Genomic DNA, 6,848 nt, shown 5'->3' with positions numbered 1-6,848 from the left:
ATCACCATTATCTCATTAGAGAACATTTCATCACCCAAAAGGAAACCCCACACCCTTTATCCCTCACTCCTACCCCCTTCTCCCCAGGGCAGGGCAACCACTGACCAGCTTTCTCTTTGTTGTTGTTCAGTTGCTCAGTCATGTCCGACTCTTTGTGACCCCGTGGACTGCAGCACACCAGGCTTCCCTGTCCCTCACCATCTCCCAGAGTTTGTTCAAACTCATGTCCTTTGAGTTGGTGATGCCTCCAACCATCTCATCCTGTGTCTCTGCAGGTTTCCCACTTCTGGACATTTCATATGAATGGAATCATAACATGAGGTCTCTTGTGGTGGCTCCTTTAATTGTTTTTCCCTGTTGCAGCGTGTCAGTGCTTTGTTCCTTTTTTTTTTCCTCTTCTGGATTTTTTTTTTTTTTTTTTTTGAGGCTTGTGGAATTTTAGCTCCCTGAGGAAGGATCAAACCCTGGCCCTCGGCAGTGAGGGCTTGGTGTCCTAACCTCTGGACCACCAGGGAATTCCCAGGGCTTTGTCCATTTTACGGCTGAATGATATTCCACTGTGTATGGATATACATACACTATATGGATTTATTTACTCATTTATCAGTTAATAGGTATTTTTTGGCTGTTTTCCACTTTTTTGACTATTACGAATAAAAGTACTATTAAGAGGTGTGTACAAGTTTTTGTGTGAAACTGTTTGTAGACCTAGGAATGCAATTGCCGGGCCATGTGGTAACCTTGTTTAACTTTTTTTTTTCCTCTTCTGATTTTATTGAGGTAAACTGGACATACAGCACTGTCTAAGTTGTACGGCATAATGATTTGACTTACATACATCATGTAAAGATTACTAAACACCCACATTTCATATAGATACAAAATTAGAGAAATGCAAAGAAAAATTTCTTGTGAGGACAACTCTTAGGATTTGCTCTCATAATAACTTTCATATAATGTGTGTGCAATGTTGTGCACGTGCGGTTGTGTCAGACTCTCTGCAACCCCGTGGCTGGTAGCCCACCGGCTCCTCTGTCCAGGGGCTTTCCCACATGAGAGTAGGTTGCCATTTCCTTCTCCAGGGGATCTTCTCAAACCAGGGATCGAACCTGGATCTCTTGCACTGCAGGCAGAGTCTTTACTACTGAGCCGCCAAGGAAGCCCCCACATATACTGTACAACAGGGTTTTGTTTTTTTTTAAAAAAAAAAACCTCTCACTTTTACCAAGGACCCACCAATGTGGGCCGAGATCTCACCAAAACCGTGAAGAAGGTGGCCCCTGGTCATCACCAAGAAGTCTACACCAGCCTGGGCAGCAACTTCCACACCAACAAGCGTGTAGGCCAGGAGATAGCCCTGATTCTGGCAGGAAGCTCAGCAACAAGACCAAAGGTTGTGTTGCACATCTGATGAAGTGGATTCAGAGAGGCCCGGTGAGGGGTGTCTCCATCCAGCCGCAGGAGAAGGCAGGAGAGGGGAGAGAGAGTTAAGTGCCTGAGGTCTCGACAGCCCTGGACTAGGAAATCACTGAAGTAGATCCTGACGCTAAGAAAACCCTGAAGCTCTTGGAGTTTGGCAGTCTGTCCAAACTGCAGGTCACTCAGCAGCCTAGAGTTGGGATGAATTTAGAGCTATATGAAGTTTTCTGCTGTGCTGAAATATTTTCATTAAACCTCGGACCAAAAAAAAAAAAAATTCCCAAGGCGATTTTTTTTTAAATTGAAGTGTAGTTGATGTACAATAACTATTTACCTTTTGAGGAATTGCTAAACTGTTTTTCAAAGTGGCTTCATTCATCCTTTTTTCTACTCAGTATAAAAAAAGTTTTTTTTTTTTTAAATAGAAGTATGGTTGTTTACAATATGTTAGTTTCAGGTATGCAGCAAAGGGATTCAGTGTGTACTCATCTTTAAAAAAATATTTATGTATTTATTTATTAGGCTGCACCAGGTCTTAGTTGCGGCATGTGGAATCTAGTTCCCTGACCGGAGATTGAACCTGGGTCTTCTATATTGGGAGTGCAGAGTCCCAGCCACTGGGCCACTAGGGAAGTCCCCCTGTGTGTCTTCTGAGCCTTTAACGTGAAAGATTTCTGGGGATTTAGGAGAGTGCTTGCGAAATCATTTGATTGATTCCAAAATGCTAAATAAATAAACCAAGTTAAAAGTAATTTTTTTATGAAGTCGCTACAGGATATACCCATATACGAACTAGGGAAGACCAATGCAACTCTTCATAGGAATTCAATCTAATGAAGGATATGGGGGACTTCTTTGTTGGTACAGTAGTTAAGAATCTGCCTGCCAATGAAGGGGACACGGGTTCGATCCCTGGTCTGGGAAGATTCCACCTGTCTCGGAGCAGCTAAGCCCATGCGCTACAACTACTGAAGCCCGTGCACCCAGAGCCCATGCTCCGCAACAGGGGAAGCCATTGCAGTGGGAAGCCCATACACCGCAAGAAAGAGTGGCCCCTGCCTGCTTCAATTAGAAAAGCCCACTCGCAGCAATGAAGACCCAGCATAACCAAAAATAAATACATTAAAACAAAAACTAAGGACATGTGCACATTTTAACATGCTGGATGTGATGCCAGTGAGGCTGGAGTCGGGTGTGTGTGCTTAATTGCAACTTATATGATAGGCAAGGTGACTTGGGGGAGGAAGTCAGAGTAGAACATAGCCCCTAGAAGCCCCACCTGGGTTCAAATCCCATCTCTATGCACTTTGGGCTTTGTGATGTCTAGCAAGTGACTTAAGCCTTCTGGGCCTCAGTTTCTTTCTCTTGTATAATAGGAGCAGTAACAGCATCTGCCTCAGGGGGGTTTTATAAAAATGATATATTACTTTAGTTTTTTTTTTTCTGATTTACCATATTTGTTTCACCAAATATTAAATCTTTGTACCACACCTAGTCCTGTGCCAGGCTATGCCTGGGTCCACAGTGGTGATGAAGCCCTGTCCCTGCCCCCAAGTCTTAGAGTTCAGTGGGGCATGGGACAGACCGATCCCCAGACAGTGATGACCCAGAGTGGACAGGGCTGGGATGGAGGTGCTTGACCCAACCTGGGAAGGCTTCCTGGAGGGCTTCAAGGAGGGCTTCCTGGAGGAAGGGACATCAAAGTTAAGACGTGGAGACTGGGGATTGTGTCAGTCTTTCCTGGTTTCTAGCCCATGCCCTCTTTCAAATCCCTCTTCGTTATCCGTTCAAAATGTAATAAGATCTACCACCTGCATGGTGATGAGTCAACCCATGAAAAATGAAGCTCATGATTACACAGGGCGTAGTGAGTCTTTGCCAGCCTGTGGACATATGTCCGCCTGCCCCTTGGGCTTGGGTTTTTTCACCATCCTCCAGGACCATCTCTACTGTATGGCTGGATAGGCATCAGGGAACCAGTCTCCCAAGTCTGAGCACCTTGAGATCTGAGAACCAACTGTGTGACCACAGGGACTTTGCCACCTCCCAGTCTCTGAATCCGTACACCCCAGTCCTCCCTTGCCCTGGGAAGGATCCTTACGTGGCCTTCAGAGGAACTTCTCTGTGTTCGACGGTGCCAACGACTCGCTGTGTTGTCTTCATGACTTGACCAAACCGCGGTACTCCTCTGATGATGGAAAGGAATTTGATAGGACCTGGGGCCACCTGGGCTGGGGCTGGCAGTGCCCAGAAGAGGAGCAAGGGTACAAACATTTCCATAACGGGAGCCCTTTAGGATGAGATTCCAGGGATGGGAAAGGAGATCCTTGAATGTGGTTCTGGGTGTCATGGCATTAGAATGCAGCGGAGGGTACCAGAGCGACCAGATCGGGTTCACGATGCTGGTAATCGCCTTACTCTCAGCACTAGACTGGTTCCCCGCCCTTTCTAGGCGTGGTAAAAGCAAATCACCCAATCCCGAAGGAGCGAGAGTGATTGCGTCATCGGTTGCTAGTGCTCCCCTGGGCAGATTGCCATCCACTGGACCAGCCTTTAGAGAGCCCTGAGACCCGCCCTGGGCGGGTGGAGATGCGGGGACATTTGGTGGAGGATATGAGATCCAGGGCACAGAATGGGCCCCAGGGCTCTCAAGGGTCCTCTAAGCCTGTGCCTCAGGTCCGAGCTAGCTTCAGTCTTCCAAATCTCAAGTTCTCAGTGTCCCATTCCACTTTTACTGCCTCAAACCATGAAGAGAGCCACCAATAGGACCAAGGGCGACAGAACGAGTTTTGTGGTGGGGTGGGTCCGGAGGGGCACACTGAAGGTTCCTTCTGGGCACTGAGGACAGCACGGGGCCTTATTGATGCCGGGGGTGTGGAGGGGGAGGGGGTGGGGGTCAGGTTATTCTCCTTTCCCTTAAGCCCTCACCTGACCATCTGCCTCCCTGTGCCCACCCACCTCCTCCACTTCCACCCCTCCTTGGTGGTGGTGGGATCAAGTAGGGCACAAGCCTGAAGCCTCAGGCCCAAAGCATTTTGTTGTTCAGCACCTGCGCCTCTAAATTTCCCTGACTGGTGGGCACCTCAAGCTGCTATAGTCCTTTCCCAACCCAGAGGACAGCCTTCCCCCTCTATCTCTGGTCATCTTCCCTCAGGGGTCTCTCCTCCCAGCCTTGGGTGGGCGGGGGCGGGGAGTGGGTTCTCTCAGTAACACTCAATAACTCACTAACTTAGGACTTTCCTGGTGGTCCACTGGCTAAGACTCCACGCCCCTAGTGCGGGGGGCCTGGGTTCAATGCCTGGTCAGGGAACTAGATCCCACATGCTGCAACCAAAAGACCTGGCACAACCAAATAAACAAATAATTATTTAAAATACAGACAAACCCAACTCACTAAGTCAATTCACACTGTGTCCCCAGGCCATCTCTACCATCCCCTCTCCCTTCTTAGCCAGCCTCTTCAGCTAAAATGACTCTTCCTCCCAGAGTCTGGGGTCCTATAGTCTGCCGCCACACACCTGCCCCTTTATCACACCCAATGTCACTGTCAGACTAGCCTTCTTATTCCCCCATCTTTCTGCAACTGGGAGACTCCCCCAAACTTCCCTAGATGCTCCTCTGGGATTTTAATTTCATGGCTCCCAATGTTTTTTGGAAAGAAGTCTTTATTTTTTTGCCACGCATTGCAGGATCTTAGTTCCCAACCAGGGATTGCACCCAGGGCCATGGCAGTGAAAGCGCCGATCCTAACCGCTGGCCCGCCAGGGAATTCTCTAGAGAGAGGTCTTTCCAACCTGTCAAAGGTACAAAACCTCAGCTGCAAGACTCCCGACGTGTGCCCCTCCAAGAGATCCACCAGGAACTCCCTTCTGTCTGTTCCCCCACTGTCCCAGCCTCCAGGGCCCCTGTAAACACTCCATCTGCCCTTATGCACCCTCTTGGCTACTCAGAAGACAAGCACCACCCCCTTCCCTTCCACTACATCAATCCCCCCGGGGCTCCCAGCCAAGGCGTCCCCCCTCTTCCGCCCAGCTGTCTTTGACTGCTAGTGAACCCTGGCAGCTGGAAGAGGGTGGCCCTGGCCCCAGACTCCAGGTTGGCTGGCCTCATGCCCCGACACCCACGTGTCAGCCTTGAGGCGAAGTGGGGTAGTTGTGAAAGCAAGGCACAGACACTGCTGGGCAGGATTGCAACAGCCCTCCGGCCAGCTCTGTGCTGCCAGTCCCTGTCGGGGGAGTCCATCTGCTTCCTCTCTGAGCCCCCAGCGCTCCCCACACGTCCACCCAAATGCCCCTGCTCCCCACCCCATGCCGTGAACACCAAAGGACCACTGCAGTCTGCCTGCCTCGTCCTCACCTCGACTATCCGAGTTTCTGTTTACACATGGCACAACTGAGGCGCAGCCAAGAACATTCAGTGGCTCAGTGAGAGGCTAAGGGTCCTCCCCTTCTTTGTCTCTCATCCTTTTCCCCCCCTTCCCGGACTTCAGGCTGTCCCTCTGGATTCCTGCTGGGGTCAGCCTCCACCCCCACAGCACCCCCATCAGCCTCCTTGAGGGGAATGCTGTAGTGAGGCAGGACACCCTCTGTGCTTAGCTGGCTTCATTAGGGAGAATTCAAGATTCAGGTCTTCAAGTGGACAATATGGCTGATGCCCCTGCCCTCATTGACATCTGGGGAAACAGGCTCAGGGGGCTTGGCCCCAGGCCCTGGACACACAGTGAGTCAGCAGAGTTAACAGGAAACGTGGGTGGGACTAGGCCCCCTGCCTGAGTGCCCAGAAAACTTCCCCCACCCCACCCCCCTCAGTCCCAAGGGTGAAGCATCTGGTGGCGGGGAGGGGCTTGATTCCATCAGGACAAACAAGGCAACTCCAGGGAAAACTCGGAGTGGAGTGCAGTGTGTTGGAGCCAAAGCACGCAGAGGTCAGCCTGGGAGATACAAGTCCTGGCCTGTCCCCTGTGGTGGGGAAGCCTACTCCCCTCCTCGGAGGACTAAGGGCGTGGGAGAGGACAGCGTTGGCACCTCCAGGCTCCAGCCAAGCTTCTCTGAGTGTAATTTCCAACCGGCTCCTCCAGCCCTAAACAGCAGGGGCCAGTTGCACACCCTCAATGTGCCTCTCCCTGCAGTCTGCACCCAGCACCCAGCAGGCTTGTCAGGGTAGACAAGAAGCCAACCACCCACTTGGAGGAGAGAAGGAACAAGAGGAAGCGGTGAAAGGTCTATGTGCAACAAAACGGTGGCGAGGGCAAACCCAGGTGAAAGGGAGAAAGAAATAAGCCACTCCAAGAGCAAAAGAGGGCTTCCCAGGTGGTGCAGTGGTACAGAATCTGCCTGTCCATGAGGGAAAAACAAGAGTTGCAGGTTTGATTCCTAAGTAGGGAAGATCCGCTGGAAGAGGAAATGACAACCCACTTCAGTATTCTTGCC

At 50.5% G+C, this 6,848-nt stretch overlaps 1 pseudogene; it reads left to right on the top strand.

Annotated features, from left to right (window-relative positions):
- The first annotated feature begins 388 nt into the window (after positions 1–388).
- Positions 389–6,635, top strand: LOC138419549 (uncharacterized; annotated as a pseudogene).
- The last annotated feature ends 213 nt before the right edge of the window (positions 6,636–6,848 follow it).

This window comes from Ovis canadensis, chromosome 14 (assembly GCF_042477335.2).
Source record: "Ovis canadensis isolate MfBH-ARS-UI-01 breed Bighorn chromosome 14, ARS-UI_OviCan_v2, whole genome shotgun sequence".
NCBI lineage: Eukaryota > Metazoa > Chordata > Mammalia > Artiodactyla > Bovidae > Ovis > Ovis canadensis.
Note: the sequence above shows the minus strand (reverse complement) of the source record. Positions and strands in the feature narration are given on the sequence as shown.